The 25,554-nt window shown below is 45.6% G+C and overlaps 1 protein-coding gene across 1 annotated transcript in view; it reads right to left on the bottom strand.

Moving 5' to 3' along the window:
• The window catches only part of CHI3L1 (chitinase 3 like 1), a 56,824-nt gene that overhangs the window by 11,740 nt on the left and 19,530 nt on the right, over positions 1-25,554 (bottom strand). The window lies entirely within an intron of this gene.

Genomic DNA, 25,554 nt, shown 5'->3' with positions numbered 1-25,554 from the left:
GTCAGGATAACATATTATTTTTGGCTTATCTCCAGATGCAAATTATCCCCATCCCCACCGCGCAGTGGTACTTGGTCATGAATGAAGCCAGCAGAGTGAAGAGTTGGGCTTTGCATCTATGGATTTTCTTTCCTTGTGGGCAAATCCTTGCCATTGAGGCATGGGTTTAACAGTATATGTTGCTTAATAACTTCCTGATGCAGCATCATCAAATTGATATTTTGTTTTATTTGACCAAAATTTATTTCTATTGACATAACAGGAGGTGTTGATGAATAAATAAATACTTTCTTTTTGTATGGCTAGTGAAACCAGAGCCACATGATATTAATGCTTTACAGTGAGCTTCTGTCTGGAGGCTTTGTAAAGCCCCTAGGGCTGGGAAGAAATTACTTTTATGTGTAAAGTATTATATCAGCACCATTTTCTCTAAGATTCCCATATGTGTTAATATTCCTAGACTGCCAGGAAATGTAGGTTTTATTTATTCTTTTTTTTTTTTTTTTTACTACCTCTAAGGCTGGAATTTCATCAGTTCTAAAGCCATGCCAGAGTTTTCTAGAGGACTTCATAGGTGTCATTTCCACATGTAAAATGTAGTCTTTATTCCTTAATAGTGGCTTATCATATAGCAAAAATTCTTTGTTTGGCCAAATTTCAGTTGGGCTTCTGAATCTTCTCCTAGGCCCATCTGTGCGCTTCCTTGTAAAATCTGGTTTTAGCAAAGAGCCCTGCTAAGTCAATTTAGCAAGAACCCCCTACCCTCAACATCTGATCACCCTTGACATCTGACCAGGTTCCTCATCCTTCATCATGCCCCAGGGGATGTTTGATCACCCTGGCCTGTCTGCAGCAAGAATCCTGTTAGGTCTGTTTAGCCGGAATCCCCCTTACTCCTGTTTCCTCTTAGTAATTTCTATCCACTGACCTCCTGGTCCTTAGCTACTGATTTTCACTTGCCCATGCTGTATTCATAGTTGAGTCCAATCTCTCCCTACAACCGCAAGACCCCATTGCCCTGGTTCCTGTACCTATCATGACGATCTTGAATAAAGATATCCTTACATACTTCAACAAGTGGCATTGGATACTTTTTTTCTTTAACACATACCTAATTAAGTGGAATTTTGGCATGGTCAATATCCAATTATTTTCTGGTAAGAAAAAGGACAGATTCTCATTGGATCTATATAAATAACCTACATGACCATAAACATTCATTCTATCTAGAAGTGAATAAGCTATATTAATTTATTTGGTTACAATTTTCCCCCTCAAATTTATAACATAGGATATTTGATCATAAAAAGGAAAGGAACTTGTAAAAGCACTGATAAGAGGAAAAAACATAAAGTGTGCTTGTTCTGTTCTCTCACTCAACACAATGACAACCATCAATGCAGGAGACTTCTGCCACCAAGTGTGTGGGTCTCTCGCCATCACCAAGCAAGCACTCGCAGTGAACACCAGCTGGGTGTCCTCCAGTTCAATTCTGATGCTCTCGGCCTGCAGAGAGCATCAGATCCCACAGGTTGAGGGCTCAGTCCTACAAAACCGCTGCCCCTTCAGGCATCAACCACAAGTCTGGGCCTCTGGAGCTTTTGACCGACCAGCTTCAAGTTGGGGTTCCCACACTCACTTCTTTAGGTTTAATTTGTTAGAGCGGTTCACAGAACTCAGGGAAACACATTTACCGGTGCATTATAAAAGATATTACAAAGTATGCAGATGCTGAGATACACAGGGCGAGGTATGGGGAAGGGGCTTGGAGCGTCCATGCCCTCCCTGGGGGTGCTGCTCTCCAGGAACCTCCACAGGCTCGGAAGTGCTCTGTACCCAGTCATCATGGCCATTTATGGAGACTTCACTGGGTAGTCATGATTGACAACCATGTAGAAATGTGATTGGACAAGAAGGGTGTGGTCTAATACTAATAGAGGCGATAGGGAAACCCAGCAAGGCCTGTCTGTTCAGATTCTTATTGGCCTCTATGCAGCACTCCTTCCTCCAGGGAACTGGGCAGACTCTCTTTTGAAACAGGGGTCTTAGGACCTGCAATCCGACAAGGTAGGTCAGGGGATTTCTTTATGACCAGAGAAGGGGAAAGATTAGAGTATATTTTTATTGTCTAAGGCCTGCTTCTGAGGCCTATGACACCCCAACAGTAAACACAAGATTGTAACAAAGGCTGCGGGAGTTACGAGTACTGTTCTGTAGACAAGTCCAGTTGACACAGGTCATTATAATCTGATCAGGCTGCACAGTGAACTTCTGACCGGAGGCTTTGTAAAGCCCCTAGAGCTGGGAAGAAATTGCTTTTATGTGTGAAGTATTATATCCGTGCTATTTTCTTTAAGATTGCCATATTTGTTAATATTGCTAGCCTGCCAGGAAATGCAGGGTTTTTTTTTTCTTCTTTCAAAATTGTCCTGATGATATACTAGTTTATAATCTATTTTAAGATTTCCCATGGGATTGTTTTTTCTTTTGAAATTTGAAAGTTCAATTGGGACGAAGTGACATTTAAAGAGTGCTTCCATGTGCTGTAAGTATAAAAACCAACACTGGATTTGAAGACATGGGTTGAAAAAATAAGATTAGCTCTCTCATTAATAATTTTTAGATTGACCACATGTTGAAATGTTAATATTGTGGGTATATTGAGTCAAATAAAATATATTATTAAAATCTTTTTAAAAAGAGTGCCTTACTCCAGTTTGTGTAGGTATATGTTAAATTGAGAATGAGAGATAGGGTAAGCAGATTTTTTTTTCTGATATTAATTAAAATAAAATATCAATCATAATGAAACCAATTCTTAATCCACTTAGTCCTAGGTAATTCATTTTTGTTTTGTTGGTCTTGCGTTAGGTAGACCAAACTTTCTTCTATAAAATTGTGTACTTTCTGATCAGTTGCTCTCACTCTGTATGCAACTACTCAACATGGCCCTTGTAGCAGGAAAGCAGCCATGAGAATACCGAGCCAAGGAGCATGACTGTGTTCCAATAAAACTTTATTAAAAAAAAAACCTGACAGCCAGTTTTCTGACCCCTATTCTAGAATCTAGACCAAAACCACTCTGGAGAATCTGAGTCAGTCCCTTGGTTCAGTCTAACAGGTCCAAAGCCAGCTTATAGAGGGAAGCCCTTGTCCATGGGTGTTTATGTCCTGTGATATCAATAGTCCTGTTCTTTAGCTTGTAGCAGGAACCTTTAGTATATGGAAGGAAAATGGAAATACCATCCATTTATAATAAAATTAAATGGTTCTGGTTAATCAGCTAGAATGGAGGAGAATGGAGTCTTTCATTAAGGTATAATGTGCAATCGATTTGTATGAGAGAGTGGGACATTAACAAATCTCCAGGGCCTTAATTTTATCTTTATGGGTAAGAATGTCACCAATTGACAAGGATATTTAAACCTAGAGACAACATTTGAAATAAATGACATATGATAAGACATATAATTAAGTCCCATTAGGCCTTTTAAGAAGAAGCATCACTGTTGAAAATCTGAGTAATTTGGAGATCTCCTTCTGAATTTAGCAGCGCAATCTCTCTCTTTTTATGTACGTATCCTTGCAATAATGCTCCCTTTTTAACCTCATATACACATTTCTGAAGAGACATTATTTTTAAATCGTTTGATTAATTATTATTATTATTATTATTATTATTATTTTGAGACAGAGTCTTGCTCTGTCACCCGGTCTGGAATTCAGTGGTGTGATCTCACCTCACTGTAGCCTCCACCTCCCAGGCTCGAGCAATTCTTGTGCCTCAGCTTCTTGAATAGCCAGGATTATAGGTGTGCACCACCACACCTGGCTAATTTTTTTTTTCTTTTTGTATTTTTAGTAGAGACAGGGTTTTGCCATGCCAGCCAGGCTAGTCTCGAACTTGTAGCAGGAAAGCAGCCATGAGAATACTGACCCAAGGAGCATGACTGTGTTCCAATAAAACTTTATTAAAAAAAAAACAAACCTGACAGCCAGTTTTCTGACCTCTATTCTAGAATCTAGACCAAAACCACTCTAGAGAATCTGAGTCAGTCCCTTGGTTCAGTCTAACAGGTCCAAAGCCAGCTTATAGAGGGAAGCCCTTGTCCTGGTCTCAAGTGCTCAACCCACCTCAGCCTCCCAAAGTGCTGGGCTTACAGGAGTGAGCCACTGTGCCTGGCCTAATTAATTTTTGAGACAGGGTCTCATTCTGATGCCTGGCCAGAGTGTAGTAGCATGATCACCGTTCACAGCATCGTCAACCTCCCAGGCTCAAGTGATCCTCCCAACTCAGCCTCCTGACAGGCTGGGATTACAGGTGCACACCCCCCTGCCTGGATAATTTTTAAAACATTTTTTTGTAGAGATGGGATCTCACTGTGTTACCCAGGCTAGTCTTGAACTCCTGAGCTCAAGCAATCCTCCTGCCTCAGCTTCGCAAAGTGCTGGGATTACAGGCGTGAGCCACAGCACCCAGCATCATTTAATTATTTAGAGAAATTAATGAAAGCTGATTTTCCTTTTATCTTAGCTATAGGAATTTTACCTTTGTAGCTATCAATAGCTATTTGGACCATAATAACTTTAAAAGTCAGAACTTAAGGATGAGGACTGAGCGTGGAATGAAAAGAACCTACTGACACCAACATGAAACACATACCACAGAGAATTCCAACAGTCATAGAGACGTCAAACAATTTCTTCAACCCTGTATTCTCAAACTCCAAGAAGTCTCGGAATCCTTGGACAAACACATTCACCCTGAAAATACTACCAGGGGGGTCAGATTCCAGAAACCTCGTCTGCTGATCCTGACAGAAATCATGTCATGGTCAGGCCATAGCATCAAACCCAGATTCCACTCCTGCTGCTACCAATGTGGGCACAATTGGCTACGCACCATCAGAACCAGAACCAGAAACAGACTTGGCAAGAATTGGTTTAGCTCTATCGTTGCACAGGAGACATTTCAGAGGAGCCAGAGGAGGTGGGCTGCAGATCAGATCCAAGGGGTAATGTGCACTGTCAGTTCCACCTGTTTGCTGGCTCCCTTGCTTGGAGCCAGGTGGCCAATAGCTTTGTAGAACCTACAGGAATAAGTTGTCAAAGGAGGACCAGAGACTAATACATTTGGAAAAGAAAAGAAAACAATGAACACTTCAAATCAACTCTTCTAGCTATTTTGAAATATACAATAAATTATTGTTAGCTATAAAAAAAAAGAGAAGAAAACAAACTTTCACTTGCGAAGAGTGGAAGGGAGTCAGCTTTCAAACAAAACTGGCTCACCAAATATAAAGCACAAATGTTTCAAGGAAAAAGTCCCAAATGGCCTAGATGACCGTGTTCACTTTGGTACCATTTCTTCACAGTGGAAAACAGCAACTTTCTCACATGGTCATCAGAGTCACAACGTATCCTCAGACTTCAGCAGAGCAAAACTCAGGGATCAAATGGTTTTTGTTAGAGAGGCCAAGTTTCTGGGAAATAGTCAAGGCTAATTTTGGGGACCAGAACCAGTCAGGGCGACCCTGTTGGTTTTTTTTTCCTACCATGGTATGTGAAGTGCTGAGTCATGTTGGAAACAGGGCAAAGTGTCAGCAATGCTTAGCACACATTTGTTAAACTAAACTGAACTGAAGTTGACTGTCCTTCATAGGACCATGAAAACCTGGTCTCTCTGGAGAAGCCACATGAAGATAATAGACAAGTGATTGTACAAGGGTCCCCTTAGCCAGCCTGAAATCAGTTTCCTGGTTAGCAGACAGGGTGAAACGTGGCCCTGCGCCCCATTTCTGCCTGGATATGGGGCAACTGTGTTCAGGCGGCCTCTCCTGTAAGGGAGCAGTGACTCCCAGGGTCTGTGCTTTCTGGCACACAGCAGCCATGGGCAGGGGACTGGGAGTGAAAGCGGGGTAAGGAACTAATCTAGAAGTCGGGGCCGGCGGTCTTCACCCCTCTGAAGGCCCCTGGAGCAGCCATGTGTGTATGTATTTTCCGGACCCTGGTTTTGGCCCATCTTGTTAAAGAAGTGATGGCCACTCAAGCTGATCTGGGTGTCCCCCATCCCAGGGATCGACTGACTTGCTCCCGCCTTCACAGAGTAACCCCTATTCTGGTGCCCACTCCTCACTTCAGTGATTCCTCTCTCTGTTCCAGACTCAGCTTCTTCTGGAACCTTCCCTCTTTCACAGGCTCACATCTAATTGCTCTATCCTCTGACTGTGTTCTTACAACAATTGGGCCTGTGAGTTTTGGGAACACCTGTGTCTATGGTGGTGTTTTAGTGCCCATGTGTCTCATCTTACCTCTCAGACTAGAGGCTCCCTGAAGGCAGGGCTGTCTCTTCCATCTGCCACACACTTTAGGATCTCCCTGAAGGTAGGGACTCTCGCCTCCTTTTCTTTTCAGATCTGGTGCCTCCTGAGGGCAGGGGTTGTGTCTCTGTCTGCTGGACTTCCCATAGCCATGTTTGGGTGAGGGCCTGACTCTCTCAACAGATTTCTTTCACCCAAGGACCCATGTCTCTAACACATCTCTCTGGATGGTGATTGTGATTTCGAACCACTGTTCTGAGGGATGCTTTGCACTTATCTATAGGGCATGCAAAAGGTGTTCTTAGTGATGTCTTGTTGACGATCTTAAACTCCAATCCACTGGATGATCCTCCTTCTCCTCTCCATTCGGTATGCAGAAGTAAGTGGAGGTTAATGAAATACACACACACACACACACACACACACACACCCACACCACAAACACTCCTTCTCCATACATTCTAAATCCCATCTACAAATTTACAGCTCTAACCTGTCTAAATAGCCCTGTTCACCATAAACAACCGTCCTCTCCTTGGAATTGTTTTTGATGCCAGGATAAGAGGAGCACTGGCAATGTACAAAGCCAGAGCCTAGGTGACCCCAACCCCACACGGTCCTGTGGTAGAATCAGAAAAAGTCCCCAACCCCCATTCGGCTCTGCCACTTGCTGACCTTGTTAGCATGACTCAGCACCCTTGAGCCTCAGCTCTTCACAGGATTGTGGTAAGAATCCACTGAGGTATGCAGGTGAGGGTCTGGCATGGAGCAGGTGTTCTGAGGAGGCCGGTTGCCCTTCTCCAACCCCAGCTTCATTTCTGGCTCTCCCGTGAGATTTCCACCTTCTGCAGTTGAGATGATTCTGTGGCTCCCCCACTAAACACTGAATTTGGAAAACGCATACAGCAGAGCTACATGGATCCCTTTTGCCGTAACAGAGATGGGTCAGGTAGCAGTTATAACTCCCTTTAAGAGCCTTCAACATTAAAACAGGCAACTAGCCTGGGTGCAGTGGCTCATGGCTGTAATCCCAGTACTTTGGGAGACCAAGGCAGGCGGATCACCTGAGGTCAGGAGTTTGAGACCAACCTAGCCAACATGGTGAAACCCTGACTCTACTAAAATGGCTCAGGTATGGTGGCACGCACCTGTAATCCCAGCTATCTGGGAGGCTGAGGCAGGGGAATCGCTTGAACCCAGGAGGCAGAGGTTGCAGTGAGCTGAGATCTTGCCATTGCACTCCAGGCTGGGTGAGAGCAAGACCCTGTCTCCAAAAATAAAAAATAAAAATAAATAAATAAAAATAAAAGCAAAACCAGCCAAACAAAGAAAACAGGCAAATAAAGGTATCTACAGACTCTCCATCCTTAGGAGTACTTAGGGGACTGGGCCTCACCCTTAGGGGACCAGGCCCTTTGGCCTGCGATGAGATGAGAAGGTCCTTCCTGAAGCCTGGGAGACGGATGCGATTTGAGAACAGCTTATGTAGTAAGGAGGTTGTGGTAGAGAGAATAATGGCTCCCCAAAGATGTCTGTGTCTTAGACCCCAGAATCTAAGAACATGTAACCGCACATGGCAAAAGAGACTTTGAAGATGTGTCTAAGTTAAGAGTCTTAGTTGGGGAGGTTATTTTGGATTATCTGGGTGGGCCCAATGTAATCACAAAGGTCCTTATGAGTGGACGATGGAGAGTCAGGCACAGAAAAGGGAATGTGACAAGGGCAGCAGAGGTAGGAGTGATGTGCTTTGAAGATGGAAGAAGGAGCCACAAGCCAAGGGATGCGGGCAGCTTCTAGAAGGTTAGAAAGGCAGGGAAATGGATTCTGCTCTGGAGACTCCAGAAGGAACACAGCCCTGTGGACATCTTGATTTTAGCCTCATCAAACTTATTTTAGGCTTATAACCTCAAAAAACTGTAAGATATTAAATATGTGCTGTTTTAAGTCATTATAATTTGTGGTGATTAGTTACAGCGGCCACAGAAAACAAATACAGAGATTGTTTTCCCCATTGACAATGAGGAAGCAGAGAGCAGGTGACCTTTCCAAGCCACTTGGCTGCTAAAGACAGAGCCTGTCCTGGAGCCCAGTCTCCAGGCTTCCTTTGACCAGGCATGGCCCAAAGCCGACCTGAGTGCAGGGAGTATGAGGACACGCCTGAAAGTGACCTTTCTCCTGCTAGGTAAGGGCCTGGAGGAGATGAAACCTGCGTGGTCTGCAATGCCCCTGATATTTGAAAGAAAGTGCCAGCTCCCTCAATAAAAATAAGCTCGAGGCAGGCCTACCCAGGTTGGCACTGGGTGAATACCTCCCTGGTGTGGAGGAAGAAGCAGCTGGACTGCAAAATCCCTGTGCTGTCACTCAGATTCACTAAGAGGCACCTTTCCCTTAAGAGGTTGTAGCCAAGGTGGTCTCAGGGGCACTGGTCACCCCTTAACACTCTGGCCCAGGAGGTTTCCTCCCCCTGAAAAGCGGAGCCTGAGCCAAGGCATTCAGATAAGACTCAGGGCAGGCTTGAGGGTGAGGCAGGGGAAGTGCACGCTTCGAGGTGGGTCCCGGACTGTCAGACCTTCAAGCTATGCTTGACTCCTGATTCCACACGGAGGGCGCCATCTGTTCAGGGACCCCTGTTGAAGGATGCATCCCTACTTCCAAGTCGGGGCCCTCTTCCGTCTCCCTAAGGCTAGTCTTCTGAGCTCTGGTTTCCAATAAAGATACAACCTGTCCCCAGGGATTGGAGCTGGGCACCTCCTCTTTAAGGAGACAGAGCTCTCTGTCTGTAGACATGACCTGACTCATCACTCAAGCCACAACTGAACTGAGAAAATATAACAGTCCCCTAACATCCAAATCACTTCTACACTCCCACTGTTTGGGTAAAGCATTACATTACTCACTGGAGCCCAGAGTCCTTTGGCTGAAACACTAATTCACTCCATTATTTATCCTGAGGGGCAAGGGAGACTTGCTTTGGGTGCCAAGTGCTCAACACATGCTATTCCAGTCACCGCCGCCCCCCGCCAGATCCTGGAATGGAGCTGTTGGCCTTATCCCTCTCAGTAGGTGAGCAAACGGAAGCTGAGAGAGGATCAGTGCTTTGCCCAAAGTCGTGCAGATTTTATGTGGTTGAGCAAGATTTGAACCGAATTCAGCTCTTTCAACATTGAGTGCGGGGGCTGTTTAAGGCTGCTCTTGTGGGATAAAAGGAGAGTGGGAGGAAAAAGAGACGAAGCCCATATTGTAAGAAAATTCATGATACACAGTGGGACAATAGGACAGAACAGTAGAAATCAGGACTGTCCTAGATAGCTGGTATAGATCTTGCCAAGAAAGGAAGTCAGAAGCTAACTATAGACTGAGGACCACGGGTGTAAGAACACGGTCAGTCCCTGGATTCTGCCACTTCTCCCTGATGGTAATTTTCCATTCTCCCCACTGTTCCCCTGCAATGACTAGCATTTAAACCCTGAAACCGAAAGGGACAGCTAGGAAGCGAATAGCCAGTCTTTGTCCAGTTCTGCAGCTATTTTAGGGGGAGAAAGAAACTCGACAATATGGTGTTTATGAGGGAAGTTTTGAGAAAACTTAAAAATAAGGGGAAAGGAGAGTGAATCCTTGGTGGCTTAGAAGGAGAAACTAAAGAGCTCACAGGAGTCTGCTTGGGACTAAGGGCAGCATCTGCTCATTCTTTCAGGAAAGAGTTACTGAGCCCCTATTAGGTGCCAAGACCTGGGCTAAGCTCGGGAGAGTGAGGAGTGGAACCTGCTCTAGTTAGAACAGTCAGGGAGGCCTCTCTGAGGAGGTGATCTTGAGCAGAAATCTGAGGGATGAGAGGGAGTCAGCTACCTTAAGAAGAGAGAAAATGATCCAGGCAGAGAACGCCATATGCAAAGTCCCAGAGGTGAGAAAGAGCTTAGCTTGTTGAAAACAAAAAGAGTAAAGCACAAGCGAGCTGACCAGCTGGCTAGAGTAGATTGGGGAGGTGGAGAGAGGCAAGAGGCCCAGAGGAGAAAGGCAGGTCTGGGTCCTGAAGCCTGTGGAAACCACAGAGGGGTTTTGTCCTCTGTGCATTTAAACAGGCAGTCCAGGATAAAGTTTGTGTTTCGGAAAGTCACGCTGGTGTCTCTGTAGAGAATAGATTTGGGGTGTGGCAAGAGTGGAAGAGGCATGAGCATAAGCAGCTATTAACAAGGTCCAGGCAAGAGATACAGTGGCCTGCCCTGGGCTGGGGGCATGGAGGTGGGAAGAAGGGTGGACTATGGACTTTCTGTGGAGGCAACATCCGCATACCTGCTGATGAGTTGGATGTAAAAGGATGAGGGAATAGAAGGACCGGGAACCACCCGGTGAGTCCTACCTTTAGCAAGGTGGACAAGGTTGTGCTAATTGTTTAGTGTGAGGAATTTGAGGGGTGGGGATAAGTTTTAGGGTAGGGGGTCTGTCTCAGCCATATTAAAGAGCTGTTTATGTTTTATCTGGATAGAGAGAGCAAGCGGGCTGAAGGATACATGCATCTGGAACTCAGAGGAGAGGTCTAGGCTGGAGATACATAAATGTGGGAGTCATTGGCATCAAGATGCTATTTAAAGCCATGGGAACGGATGAGTTCACGTAGAGCAAGAAGGGCAGAAGCCCATGCCCAGGCCCTGAGGCATCCTGACATTTAGACATCAGGTGGAGGTGGAAGAGACCCAGAAGGTACCACAGCAACTACATCATTCAGCCCGACATCCACAGGACCTGCAGGTTCAGCCCCACTGTTCCAGGTGCTAGGGCCAGCAGAGGAGGGGGATGGGGCCTTTGCCCTCAAGGGGCCCAGGGTCTATATAGGAGGCAGTTGTTTGAGCCAATACTTACAATGCAATATGGTAAAGTATTTATAGAGATGGGCCCAGAAGGAACTAGAAGAAATGTCTGTGGTCCCAGGTCTCAGAAGCTAGGGCTATGACTGAGTCTGGGAGGGGCCATGGGCCTCAGAGAGGTGGAGAGAAAAGATGCAGAGGGCCGGGCGCGGTGGCTCACGCCTGTAATCCTGGCACTTTGGGAGGCCAAGGCAGGCAGATCACGAGGTCAAGAGATCAAGACCATCCTGGCCAGCATGGTGAAACCCTGTATCTATTAAAAATACAAAAATTAGCCTGGTGTGGTGGTGGGCACCTGTAATCCCAGCTACTCAGGAGGCTGAGGCAGAATCGCTTGAACCCGGGAGGCAGAGGTTGCAGTGAGCCGAGATTGCGCCACTGTACTCCAGCCTGGGAGACAGAGCGAGACTCTGTCGAAAAATGGAAAAGAAAAAAGGCAGAGACCTGGAACTATTCCAGGTCTGGCATCCTTCCCTGAGACCTCCAAGTCCCCTTGAAGCTCGTTGTACCTCCTTCCCTTCTGCTCACCGCCAGCCTCCCACCCCACCTCCTAGTGGGCCTCCAGTTTCTCCACACTCCCCGATCTTCTTCCAGCAAAGCCCCCACCGCTCATGAGTAACAACATGGAGCCTGCTCCTTCCTCATTCCCATTCCTACCCCAGGCCCCCCGGTCTCTACCCCTTCCCTGACAGGCCAGCCTCCTCAGGAGAAGTGTTTTCTATAACCAGGATTAACTTGCCATGAAAATGACCACAGCCTGAAGCCTTGCCCTCCATCAGGGTGGGATGCTGTCTCAAAAACAGTTGCCTCATTTCCTGCTGTTGAGAAATCATGCTTGTTGACCAGCTTACATTTCACATTACTAAGAAAGGAGAGAAATCTGCCCCGCTGAGCTTCTCAGACAGAAACTTGGTTAACCCCTGGGTCTGCGGGTGAGGGTCCTGCACCAACCCCCTTCTCTCCTGTCAGCTGCAAGTGCAGCGGCTGGGTTGCTGGTTTACTTTGCTGCCTGGGTCACGATGCCCATGCAGTTCACTCTCTCCCATGGCTATGTGAAGTCCACAAACCTGGACAGTTTGGCCTCAGCCTCTCTCTCCATCCTTATCCCCTGCTGCCTTTTCGCGTGCCTGGTCCAGTCTGGACACACTCTGGCCTTCAATCTGAGGTCATGGCTCTAAGTCTCATGGCTGACTGCCTGAGACTGCAATGAGGTCTGAACCCTCATTCAAAGCTTGATCTCGGCTCTGCTGTTTATTTACGTTAGCATCCCCATGGATCATCCAACCAGAGGAAATTTCCTCTGAACATATTTAATTTGTTCTTTTTTAATTGTTTATGATTCATTTAATCTTGAATTATAATATTTGTGGGCATGCTTTATCCCCTCCCTTCTAAACTCTATCAACTCCAGAAGCTCAGGCCTTGAATCTAGAGTCAAATCTCGTTTATTTTCATCCACAATCTCAGCCAAGAGTTTGGACATGCTTGTGGAATGAATGAGTTTTGATTAGAGTTGTAGAGGAGAACTTGAGCTGATTGATATGGGAAATGCAACCTAGGGATTGATTTATTGGTTCTGTACAAAAATGCACCACTAACAGCTAAGAGCAGAGTCTATAAAGGGATAGAGAGCAGTTCATTTATTCACTCATTCATTCAACAAACACATATTAAGCATCTACTGTTTGCCAGAAATAACATTAGATTCTGGAGATACAGTAAGAAACAAGGCTGATGAAGTTCAGCTCACATGGAGTTTCTCTTTTAGCCCAGAAAGATGGATAGTCAACAGCAAAAACAAACAAACAAAAAAACATCGCGCAGCAGTGCCATGATAAAAAACAATTTGGAGTGATGTGAGAGAGTGACAGGGAGGTGGTTGAAAGGACTCTCTGAAAGAATGATGCTTTAGGGGAGACCTGAAGGGTAAGCTGGGTTGCCATGGGAAGATCTGGGCATGGAAGTCCAGGAAGAGAGAATAGATCAGACCAAGCTTTGAGGTCAGGGCAGGTGGGGAATAGAGATGGGACGAGTTTAATGGGTTCAGAGAACAGAAGAAAGGAAAGAGTAGCTGGATCATTTGTTCATTGCCTCAGGGTGATCAAGGGGGCAATGAACAAAGATCATCAACAGTTCAACAGGAAGATAATGGCAAGGTAGAAAATAGAAATGGTATAGTGTCAGCAGCAGAAGCTTTGATCTGCAGATGAATTGGAGTCCTGACCAATTGTTACGGTGTGTGAGCTTGGGCAACTTTTCTAGGTCTTGCTTTTCTCAAGCCTAGTTTTTAGAGTTCTTGCAAAGATGAAATGGTATAATAGAAATGAGCATCTACCAAGTGACTTTGTGTAAGTGGTAGCCTACAATCCAGGTAATAATCTGAAAACCAGCCTTACAAGATTAGCGTTGACAAGAAGCATGGAGCAGAAAGCAACGATCCAGCAACTGGGCTTAACAAGCCCTCCTTGCTGCTCCTCACCTCATCGCCCTCTTTCCCTCTCCTTTCCACTGGTCTGCCCTTTCTCAGCTTTTCATGTTTTCCTTATCTTTTTTTTGTCTTTCTCCTTTTCCTACCACAATTTCTCACTCTTTCTTTCCTTTACATTCTTTTAAGTCACATCATCTCAACTGCCTCAAATTTGGAAAACATATTTTAACATATTGGTCATGTTTATTTTGCATGATTTTGTCTTCCTTTAAAAATCAGGTGTTCTTAATGTTTTCTACATCTTTCTTAATTAAAAAGAAACAGCAGCAGCCACGCCGAACTTCAGTAATTTTATACAGTGATGTATGATTTTCCACTGAGGTCACTGTTCCTTAATAGAAAATGGCTCCCACCACTGGATTAAGGGATTAGAAAGAGATTGTCTCAAGGCATTTGGGGTCTGGTGTGTCGGGAGATCTCTCTGCTGGCAGAGGGGAGGTCTGGATGTGTTCAAAGGTCAGTGGCCTGAGTCACTGTAGGGATGCTCTGGAGCTCAGCCTGGGCATGCGGCTCCACCGCTGGCTGGCTGCAGCTCAGTGGCTGATGCAGATGTGGAACCTGACAGGTGGAAGGCCAAGGAAGGCCTGTGGGGTCAGCTAGTGCAGACTGAGACCCTGAGGAATCTCTAAGGATAGGCTCTGGTGTGAAGTGCAATGTAAGACACCCTCCCATTGTTGCAGGCCCTTGTGCTTGGCCAAGAAAGGACAAGTTTCCTCTGCAAGCACGCGTGTTGCACAAGGGTGTGGTGTGTGTGTGTGCTTGCGCACATGCATACACATGTGTCAGGAGGAGGAAGCCATAGAGCAAGTCTCCCACATTTAGCTCAGGATGATATTGCAAGGAGCCTTCTGGTTGGGGGATCAGGGTGAAGAGGTGATGCTTGATGCCAAGTGGAGACTCTGGCCCTCCCTTGCTTTCCTTATTTTCTGAGAAGAGGTACGCAGTGGCTGGTCGTGGCTAGCTGTGGCCAGTAGGTCATCTAGTCCAACCTGACCACTGTACAATGGGACACAGAGGACTTGGGATGAGAAGTGACTTGCCCAAGGGGTAAAGACCTCGTGATCTTCCCTCCATACTGAGTCACCTTTGCGTCCAGGTGATGGCAGTAGGAAGATGGTGGGGGGGACATTCCTTCTGTACTCTGACTTTAGGGATCCCAGATGTCGAGCATGAAGCCCTGCCCTGGCTCGTGTTACGGAGCCAAGTACCCTCATACTCCAGGGTTGAGTGACGTAGCACTGGGTTGTGCAGCAGAAGGCAGCCCAGGACTTAATCGTGGGCACAGATAAGCTACATGTGTACACAGAGAGTTAACTTTAAACATGGAGAGGGTGGAGATTTCCACCTCTAAGGAGGCCCAAGTAAGGTCATATGAACTAAAGCTACAGCTTGACTATCTTACCCTAGATGCCAAGAAGGAACTTAGGGAAACAAGGGCACCAGTGGGTGGGTCTGGGCTGGTTTGGGTGGCCTGGCTCCCCCGTGTCCCTGCTGCTCTGCTTCGGACAAAGGCCAAGGACAAGCGGTGGTAATGGCAGTAGTTGTGGACACTGGGCCCTTGTCCCTTTTCTCTAGATGCCCCCCTTCTCAGGTGACCCCTTTACTGTCCCCCCTTGGAGTGTGATCTCCAAGGGTGGAGCGGCTGCGTGGATGGGGGACTGGGAGGTGTCCTCACCTAAGCCTGGGCTTCTGCTTGCCTGGCCTCATCAGTTTATTATTGGCCCGGGTGACAGCTGGGAATGGCAAGGACACCCTGGAGGAGGGAGTGGGTGGGGCTGGGGCCATCCTAAGCCCCCAAGATCCCACATGCCTGTGGAGGGGGTGCCAAGGAATGACGGGAATGTCTGCATGCTCTCCCTTCCTCACTCCCACCCTGAGCGAAATGAGGCGAGGCCCAAGACAAATGTCGGTGTAGACCTTTGGAAGGGTTGTTTCTTTCCTTGAGATATATTTGAAACACATTTGTTGCCCTAATGCCTGAATTAATTAAGAGGGATCTGGCTACTTTCTCTTGGCACCAAGCTCTGAACAAGGGGAAATGGGCTTTACGAACAGGAAGAGGTTGAATGAGCATAAAGAGTGCTTGTTAGTAGTTAATCTAGCCTAGACCAGGTGGTGGCATCTGGGGAGGAGGCCTAGAAAAAACACAGTGTGGAGGAGGGGGTTGCCGGGAGACCCTGCAGCTGCACCTAGCTCCACCAACCTTTCAGACGCGCCTCTGTCTACTGCTTTGCCACCTTTTCCATTCTGCATCTCTGATGGAGTTGCTGTCTTAGCCAGGGTCCCCTTCAGTTCCCCCCAAACTCAGCGACAGCAGGCCCTAGAGTCAAGGGACATGCATTTCCCATGTGAGAGCCTTATACTGTAGGAAAACTGGCATCTTCAATGGCATTTACAAGTGATAAAAGAAAAACTTCAACTGGGCGTGGTGGCTCACTCCTGTAATCCCAATACTTTGAGAGGCCAAGGAGGGCAGATCACCTGAGGTCAGGAGTTCAAGACAGGCCTGGCTAACATGGTGAAACCCCATCTCCACTAAAAATACAAAAATTAGCCAGCTGTGGTGGCATGTGCCTGTAATCCCAGCTACCCAGGAGGCAGAGGCAGGAGAATCACTTGAACTTGGGAGGCAGAAGTTGCAGTGAGCCGAGATCACGCCACTGCACTCTGGCCTGGGCGACAGAGTGAGACTTTGTCTCAAACAAAACAAAACAAAACAAAACAAAAAACAAACTACAGCCGAAGGAGTTTAAGGAGTTTAATTGAGCAATGAACAAATCACAAATTGGGCAGCCCCTAGAATCACAGCAGATTCAGAGTCTCCAGGGGTGCCTCGTGGACAGAACAAATTTATAGACAAAAAAGGTAAAGTGAAGTAGAGGAATTGGAAGTGAAGCACAGAAACAGTGAGATTGATTACAACTTGGCGTTTGCCTTATTTGAACGCAGTTTGAACATTCAGCAGCATACGAGTAATTGAAGTATGGCCGCTGGGATTGGCCAACACTCAGCTATTGTTACAGGTACACACTACTAAGTTAGGTTTTCAATTTTGTCTATTAAGCTAGGTTACAGTTCATCTACAAGGACCCAAATATTGGAAGTATGGAGTCCTTCTCAGGCCATAGTTAGTTTGCTTTAACACAATGTAGGGAAAGGCTATACCTGTGGGGGTGGACATGGAGCCAGGGGAGAAGAAGGGAGGGAAGAATACAGGAAGCAGGTTTATTGAGCCTGGATCCTCTGGAGATCCCTGGGGGAATCTGTGGATTCCTTCAGTGAGAGAAGTGAGGGCAGTGCCTCAAGATGAACAACTTCCCCAGAAGGTTCTTAATTATTCATGGCACTTTCAACAATCTGGTCTCACTCCTTGCCTTCTGGGAGAATCACAGGTTTATGGCATCTGCTCTATCCCTCTCCAGGGACACTTAAGAGGGACAGATGGGAGGGAGAGATCACTAGCAACTACCTCGATTTTACGCCAAATAAGGGCTCTTGCACAGGAAACAGAGATGCTGAGTTCTGAGTAAGACAAGAGCAAGTTCTAATGCCACTTTCTACCACCCTCAGTATCATTTGGGGAGAAAGAGGAGGATCTTGGCCTAAGAAGGGACAGAGAGTTTCAGCTTTCTACTTACTAGAGGGAAAATAGAAAACGCAATAGTCCTGTAGCCACCAAAGACACTAAATTGGTGTCAGTTAAAAATTATCCTTAAAAAAAAAGCATTGAGCTGATGGCTTTACTGGTGGCTGCTACCAAATGTTCAAGGAGCAGATAAGTCCTTTCAACACATCCATCAAAAAATAGAATGAGGGGACCTTCCCAGCTTGATATCCCAGAACCTTGATACTTCAGGTCAGTTTATTATTGGCCTGGACAACAGCTGCGGGTGCCGAGGACTTCCTAGAGTGTAAGAAAGAAAATATGCAGGTCCATCTTACTAATATATGTGTGAAAATGTGAAAAAAATAAACCAATCCAGCAAAGTCCAAAAAAAATTAATATAGCATGACCAAGCTGGCTTAATCCTAGGAGTGTAAGATGAATTTAACAGGGGAAAATGAATATGATTTATTTTAGTAACAGAATAAAAGCAAAAATTTATAAATGGAAAACCATATGACAAAATTCATATCCATTCTTATAAAAACTCTTGGCAAATTAAGAGTAGAAGCACTTCTTTAGTCTTATTAAAGGCATCTATGCAAAACCTACAATAAATGGCGTATTTAACATTGAAATATTGAAAGCATCCTCTTTCAGGCCAAGAACAAGACAAAAATGTCCATTATCACTGCTTACACTCACCACTGTACTGGATGTCTTAGAGCAGTTTGCAAGACAAATGAACAAAAGGTATATGGTTTAGAAAGGAAGAAACAAAACTTATTTCTGCAGATGATATGACATCACTATCTACATAGAATGCTGTGCAGAATTTGCAGAATAATCATCAAACTTAATCAGAGAGTTGGAAAAGTTGCTGGATACAACATCAACATACAAAAGTGGTATTACCATACACCAACAACAGTTAGTTAGAAAATTTAATTTTTACCATGGATAAAATTTATAACAGTAATAAAAAATTTAAAATACCTAGGAATAAATCTAATAAAAGATGTATGAGACCTTTAGGAAAAAATTTATAAAATTTTATTAAAATATATTTAAGAAGACAACTAGGGCAAGGTACAGTGGCTCACACTTGTAATCCCAGCACTTTGGAAAGCTGAGGTGGGAGGATTGCCTGAGGCCAGGAGTTTGAGACCAACCTGGGCAACATAGGGAGACCCTGTCTCTATTATAAATAGAAAAGATTAAAAAAAGAAGTAGAAGACAACTAAATAGATATACCATGTTTTTAGATAAGGAGACTTAATGTCATGCAGTTGCCAATTCTTCTCAATCTATAGATTCAATGCAATTACAATCAAAACTTGGACAGAATTTTTAATGGAATTTGGCAATATAATTCTAACATGTACATGGAAAAGTAAGCGTTAAGAACATCCAAGACATTTCTGAAACAAAGAACACAGTATAAAGATTTGCTGTAATAAATATCAGGATTTATTATAAGACTTTAGTAATTAAGATAGTGAGTTATTAGGGCAGCAAAAGAAAAATACACCAATGGAACAGAAAGATTTCCATGTGTGTACAGAAACATAATTTGTTTCAGGGATGGTATTGTAGGTTAGTATGAAAGGGATAGATTATTCAATAAATAGTGCTGGAATAACTGGTTATCCATATAGAAAAAATAAAATTAGATACAACCTTACAGCATATTTAAACGGCAATTTCAGTAAGACTAAAGGCTTAAGTGGGAAAAAAGTTACAAAACTTTTAGAAGATAATATAGGAAAACAGCTCTTGACTTCAGACTAGAGAAAAATTTCTCAAGATGCAGAAAGTAAAAACCGTAAAGAATAAGATTGGTAAATCTGACTACTTTAAAAGGCACCTAAGGAGAATGAAAAGCTAAGCCTCAGCCCAGAAGATTTAGCCAAACCTGCAACCATGAGTGGATTTGTGTTCGGAGCATGGAAAGAAAACCTACATTTCAATAAGAAAGATATAAACAACCCAAGAGAAAAATGACAAGAGACACATTGGACTATTCACAAAAAGACAAACACATATTGCTTATAGGTATAGGAAAAGATGCTGAAACTAATGAGTAATTAGGAAAATGCAAGTTTAAACTCTAACAGGATACCATTTTACACCTCTCAAGTTGGTATAAAGTATGATATGATAATGGTGAGGATGGGATACAAGAAAATCCTGCTGATGGGAGGGAAAAGTTACACAACCACTTTGGGAAAACACGTTGCCTGCACCTGCTAAAACTGAACAAGCACATAATTCACATCCCATTCATTCTACTCCCAGGCAAATTCTACACATATGCACTAGGAGACATGCTCAAGAGTGTTTATAGTAATATTGTCCACATTAGCCACAATCTAGAAACAACCCAAATGCCTGTTGACAGTGAAATATATAAGTTGTGGCATACTCATATGATGGAATACTATACAGTAGTGAAAATGAGTTATGGCCATGTGAAGCATTGGGCCACAGAAGATACCATATAATATGATTCCATTTATGTAAGTTTCAAAACCAGGGCAAACTGAACAATTTTTTTAAAAAAATGCACATCTAGCTGGTAAAACTATAGGAGAAACCAAGAAAAGGAATAACCAAAATCTAGTTAGAGGGCTATGGGATTAGGGAGGAGCACATCAGTCACTGTTCATCAGGTGCTGATAATGTTGTTTCCTTATCTGAGTGACAGACTCATAAGAGTTCCTGAACATATATGTTTTGAACACTCTTTGGTATAATGTGATATATTTTACAATGGAGACAAAATTAAAATGATAAACAGTGTCAGCTCTCACTGCTGCAGGTAAGGTGTGATGGAGAGTTTGGTCCCTGATCTGACCAGCCAAAGGGGGAGTCAAATTTGCCTGGGGTTCCAGCAGGTGTATCAGATGTAACAATGAATGTTATGGGAGAGGAGAATACAGGGGCCTCTTCTTTACGGGCTAAGAGTGGTCATCACTGTTAAGGAGGGTGCCCAGACGTTAGTGGGTTAAGCCATCAAAAAGTAAATAGCCCCAAATTCCTTTCAAACTGTATTGCTCAATGTCAAACACACTAACAGTTCAAGCAGCATTTGTGCCTGTCCAAAGGCCATGCAAGCTTGCATGACCTAGTTTATAATTAAAGTGTGTGGGGCTGACAGGGCAGTCTGGTGGGCACAGAGAGAAAGTCTTGTTATAAAAAGTGGTATTTACTTTGCGGTATAGGTGCTCAAACTTCATATGTCAGATTGTCTTGGGCAATGAGAGCAAGAAGTTCACCCTAGGTAGAGGCAATAAGAATGGTTTGTATACAGAGAATTTTTAAAAAACAAGAATAAAGACAGGTTTGGCCTGTTTTTTATTATCCCCATGAGCCTGCAGCTCCAAACGGCATCAGTAATGAAGTACCTGTACTTTCTCCCGGGGTTGATTTTTTTTTTTTTTTTTTTTTTTTGAGATGGAGTCTCGCTCTGTCACCCAGGCTGGAGTGCAGTGGTGCGATCTCAGCTCACTGCAACCTCTGCCTCCCAGATTCAAGTGATTCTCCTGCCTCAGCCTCCTGAGTAGCTGGGATTACAGGTACATGCCACCATGCCCAGCTAATTTTTGTATTTTTAGTAGAGACAGGGTTTCACCATGTTGGTAAGGCTGATCTTGAACTCCTGACCTCATGATCTGCCTGCCTCAGCCTCCCAAAGTGCTGGGATTGCAGGCATGAGCCACTGCACCAGCCGGGTTGATCTTTTGACCCTTGGTGATAAGCTGATCCTGGAGACCCGCACCAACAGTCCCACCAAATGGAAACACCATGAGGTCAGGGTTTATTTCTGCATTTCCCTTAGACCCTAGCACAACTCCAGCCACATGGCAAATGCTCAGGCAATGCTTATTGTTTTAAGCATTATTAAGATTACTTAATATCTTATCATTATTAAGATACTTAGGTAAACCATAAAATCAGATATTATAGAGGACAAGAGCTGAGGCATGAAGGAGGGTGCACCAGGGAGAGCAACCAAAGACATGGGTGGGCCTGGGTCAGGCCCTGACTCCACTGCTGGCTTGACTTGGACACCATGGTTTCTGCACCTGTGATCCCACGGGATTGACAGCAGAGATAAATGGACCTGAACATTAGCGTATGGCTGGAGACAGAGGAAGTGTCCAACACTCATGACCTCTGAGGTCTAGACACCAATAGCAGGGTGAGGAGATAAAAGAAATGCATATGATTTTAACTTGGGGGAGGAAAAGCCAGCAGTCTTCTAGAAAGCAAACTTGGGCTCTGGGTCTCATCTAGACTGGCATCTAAATTGCAGTTTTAGGCCAGGCGTGGTGGCTCATGCCTGTAATCCTAGCACTTTGGGAGGCTGAGGTGGGCAGATCACTTGAGGTCAGGAGTTCAAGACCAGCCTGGCCAACATAGTGAAACCCCATTCTCTACTAAAAATATCAAAAACTTTAGCTGGGTGTGGTGACATGTGCCTGTAATCCCACCTACCTGGGAGACTGAGGGACAAGAATCACTTGAACCCAGGAGACGGAGGCTGCAGTGAGCTGAGATCGCACCACTGCACTCCAGCCTGGGCGACAGAGTGAGACTGTCTCAATAACTAATTAATTAATTAATTAATTAATTGCAGCTTTGCCACATACTGCTAGTATAATCCAAGGGAAACAGAAAATGATGCGTCCTTTGCAGGGGTACAGTGAGGATTAAATGACACAGGTTAATTCACTTACTATTCATTCAGTAACTATTTATTGGATGTCTAATACATGTTTAGTATGCTCTCTGGTCATGCAACAAATGTTAATTCCCCTGTCCCTTTGAAGGACAGGACTAATGGCTGGACACTAATATTAAAAGAGTCAGTGGTATTCAATAGAAGGGTTTGGAAGAGTAGTGCTCTTGTCATGAAATAGCACTTCGGTCTGGAAATCCTCTAAGTGATTTCTACGCCCGAGGATGAAAGAAGAAAAAAAGTCAGAAATTATATGGTCCAACATTTACTGAGCCTCAAACATGTGTCATGGTTGGAGAGGACCACTTAAGACATTGTGCTTGACCTTAGGAGCTCGGAACCTAGGGGAGGAGTCTAACATCTACACAGATCATGGCGGCAGCATATGTCAGTGTGGCCCAATGATCTAGGGTGGCAAGGAGGCAGTCACTGATGTCCAGGGCACCCGAGGATGTTTCCTGCAGGAGTAACTCAGGAGCTGACTATCTTAGGGTGACTGGCAGTGGCCTGGGGGGAAAGGAAGGATGGCACAGGCAGATGTGAAGCACAGGTAGAGACATGCTCGAGGAAGGCATGGCCTGTTTGGAGACTCCTGATGGTCTCCTGGGATATAGGTCACCACATTGGATATGGGACACCAAGGGTGGTTTCCTGCCAGCAACCTAGAGCAGAGAAGAGGGAGGGTGTTGTACCAGACCACGCAGACAGACCATGCCCTGGGCATAAGGGCATGACAGAGGCTGGGGCAGTCACCAAAGGTTGACTCTGAAGGTACAGTCCACAGGTTGGGGCAGTAGCCGGGAGCCCTGACCTCAATCGGTGCTACATAAAAGGGCACCAGGCAGGTGGGATTGAGGTGACAGTTGACATAAGGGATAGGGGAGCAGTCATTGCTCTGGAGGACCTGTCCATGGGGCCGTGATCACCGCCACCAGACTAAGGGCCTACACAAGGCACCTGTGCCAGGGGAGAAATGGGGCCAAGGCAGGGCCTCTTGGGGACATTTAGAAGAGGGGACCAAGGCAGGACTCTGCGCTATAAGCTGGGTTAACAAAGGCAGCCAGGGAAGAATTGCACCCAGGTTTACCCCTGAAGACTGTGGATCTCAAAAGTATATGGGCAAATCTTCCTTAGACTTGGGATCTCATCTCAAATGTGGCCTCCACTGAGCCTTCTCTGACCACACTGTGCACAGCAGTCCCCTCACCCCCATCCTTCACTCTCTAGCCATATCTTGTTTCCTTTTCAGCACTCATTATTGCCTGAAATGGTCCTATGTTCATGTTTGTTCATTGTCTGCCTCCCCCAAGAGAATGTTAGCCTCAGGAAAGTAAAGCCCCGGCTCTTGTCCCTGCTGTGTCCAGCTGGACACTAGGCCTGGCGTAGACACGCGGTATGCTGAGAAACTCAGCAGCAGCAGGAAGACTCCAGCCACATGGGGCTTCAAGGCCAAGGTGGAGTCAAAAGAGACAATCTGGCTGGGCACTGTGGCTTACACCTGTAATCCCAGCACTTTGGGAGGCCAAGGCAGGAGGATCACTTGAGCCCAGGAGTTGGAGACCAGCTTGGGTAACATGACAAAACCCTGTCTCTACACAAAATACAAAATTTAGCAGGGCACAGTGGTGCGTGCCTGTAGTCCCAGCTACCTGGGGGGTGGGAGGATCACCTGAGCCCAGGAGGTCAAGGCTGCAGTGAGCTGTGATTGTGCCTCTGCACTCCAGCCTGAGTGACAGAGAGAGACCTTGTCTCAAGCAAACAAACAACAACAACCCCATCTCTACTAAAAATAAAAAAATTAGCCTGGTGTGGTGGCATATGCCTGTAGTCCCAGCTACTCGGGAGGCTGAAGTGGGAGAATTGCTTGAACCTGGGAGGCAGAGGTTGCAGTAAGCCGAGATCGCACCACTGCACTCCAACCTGGGCAACAGAGTGAGACTCTGTCTTAAAAACAAACAACAACAACAACAAAGAAAACCCAACAAACAAAAACAAAACAAACAAAAAACAAAACAAAACAAAACAAACAAAAAGAGACAATCTGAACACTAATGGCTTTTAGGGAGCTCTCATTGTTCTTGTTCTGGGCAGGATTCATTCAGAAAATGGCGTGGGCCTGAGCTAGCCGGGTGACAGAGGGCTGTGGGGGTCCCACATGAGGAGCTGACATTGATGGTTGAGGTTAATGCTGACATCAGGGGTACCCAGCAACTTAACTGGAGTGGGGATATCAGGAGATGTGACCGGAGAAGACACGAAGGCCTGAGAAAGGGTCTCAACACTGTGCTGATGGGTGGGGACTTTCTCCTTTGGGCAGGGGAAGCTGTTGATAGTTTTTCAGCAAGGGAAGTGACAGGCTTAGCTCTCTATTTTAGAAAGATCAAACTGTGGTGTGGTGACTGACCGGAAGAGGGGGTGGGCAGGAAGCAGGGAGGCCAGGTGGAAGGTGGGTCCAGGTATGAGGTGATGCTGGTTCTAGCTGAGGGAGTGGCCGTGAGTTTGCAGAGGAGCAGGGTGGATGTGAAGACCAGAGAGAGGCTGTGGCTAATGCTTTCCTGAGGGTAAGACTAGTGCAGGTGTAAGACTGTGTACTCAGGGAGGACTTTGGTTATTTGGATGCTTGTAGGAGGGCGCATTCTGCTAAAAGGAGACTACAGTATTTGCTAAATTCTTGACATATCCAGCTCACAGAAGATGAAGAAGGGCTGAGAAGGGAAGAGGGAGGGAGAGAATGAGCACTGATCATAGGGTAGGTGTGCAGGACTTCACTGACTCCTCACAGTTCTCCCATCCTACAGCAGAGGACTGAGGCTCTGCTTCTTTGCCTGAAGTCACACAGCTGGAGTGCAGCAAGCCGGAAGTCACCCCTGCACCTGGACTCCACTCTGAACAGCTCATTGGGATGTGGTTGGCGTATCCCTCATTTGAGACCTCAGGGGGCAGAGCACATGCTCCAGCAGCTTGTGCTCTGGACTGAGGAGAGCAGGTTTCAGAATGCCCGTGGACAGGCAGGCTGCCGGAGTGACGAGGGCACTGGTGCTCTGGTGCTGGTGTACTCACGTGGGGGGCCAAACCGCCTCCCCCTCATCTCACCTGTCCCAATCCTCAGCTGCCTTCCCAAGTCCCACCCAGAAACCAATTTGGAGTGAATAACAGGCTGGGTCATTAGGCTTTGTGCAGATTTTCTTCAAACAGAATGATCAAGGTGCAGCCCAAAGCAGCCAGGAATGTTGGGATGACTTTATCTAACCAGGACGCCGTATGCATGCTCTCTGGCCCGTTTCAGGCCTTGGTTCTGGACTCAGAATTGGTTAGAATCAGTCTTCAGTTTAAATGCCTGTAAAGTGAGAATAATCATTGTTCCTTCTTCATCTGGTGAACGGGGGCAGTAGGTGAGATAGGGCCTGCAAAGGGCCCAAACAGGATTTATCTCAAAGACCGCTGAGTACCAGGGGTCCAAATTCTTACTGTAATGTTGTGTGGCTGCTCGCAGAGCACTTAAATCAGGGAAAAGTTCTTCTCTGCTGCCATCTAGT

Source organism: Macaca thibetana, chromosome 1 (assembly GCF_024542745.1).
Source record: "Macaca thibetana thibetana isolate TM-01 chromosome 1, ASM2454274v1, whole genome shotgun sequence".
NCBI lineage: Eukaryota > Metazoa > Chordata > Mammalia > Primates > Cercopithecidae > Macaca > Macaca thibetana.
The sequence above is the reverse complement of the archived record's forward strand: the minus strand, read 5'-3'. Positions and strand labels throughout refer to the sequence as shown.